We start from the raw sequence: 955 nt of genomic DNA, 5'->3' as shown, positions 1-955 counted from the left end.
ACTCAGGGACGGGGAAAAATCCAATATATATCTGGTGATATCTCGGGTGCTATTAGAGATAGCGCCATAAACCAAAGTGAATTATCTGCAGGAGGCCCTTGCGCATGAATCTGTGCAACGGGAACGTCCTCGGACCACCAGGGGCCGAGAAAACCACAGTCTCATGGGGCCGGACACTCAGGGTCAGGGGAAAATCCAATATAGATCTGGTGATATCTCGGCTGCTATTACAGATAGCGCAATAAATCAAAGTGCATTACCTGTAGGAGGCCCTGGCGCATGAATCTGTGCAGCGGGAACGTCCTCGGACCACCAGGGGCCGAGAAAACCACAGTCTCATGGGGCCGGACACTCAGGGTCAGGGGAAAATCCAATATATATCTGGTGATATCTCGGGCGCTATTAGAGATAGCGCAATAAGCCAAAGGGAATTATCTGCAGGAGGCCCTGGCGCATGCATCTGTGCAGCGGGAACGACCTAGGACCACCAGGGGCCGTGAAAACCACCGTCTCATGGGGCCGGACACTCAGGGTAAGGGAAAAATCCAATATATATCTGGTGATGTCTCGGGTGCTATTAGAGATAGCGCAATAAACGAAAGTGAATTATCTGCAGGAGGCCCTGGCGCATGAATCTGTGCAGCGGGAACGACCGCGGACCACCAGGGGCCGAGAAAACCACCGTCTCATGGGGCCGGACACTCAGGGTCAGGGAAAAATCCAATATATATCTGGTGATATCTCGGGTGCTATTAGAGATAGCGCAATAAACCAAAGTGAGTTATCTGCAGGAGGCCCTGGCGCATGAATCTGTGCAACGGGAACGACCGCGGACCACCAGGGGCCGAGAAAACCACCGTCTCATGGGTCCGGACACTCAGGGTCAGGGGAAAATCCAATATATATCTGGTGATATCTCGGGTGCTATTAGAGATAGCGCAATAAATCAAAGTGC

The sequence above is a fragment of the Nomia melanderi genome, unplaced genomic scaffold (assembly GCF_051020985.1).
Source record: "Nomia melanderi isolate GNS246 unplaced genomic scaffold, iyNomMela1 scaffold0014, whole genome shotgun sequence".
Taxonomy (NCBI): domain Eukaryota; kingdom Metazoa; phylum Arthropoda; class Insecta; order Hymenoptera; family Halictidae; genus Nomia; species Nomia melanderi.
Note: the sequence above shows the minus strand (reverse complement) of the source record.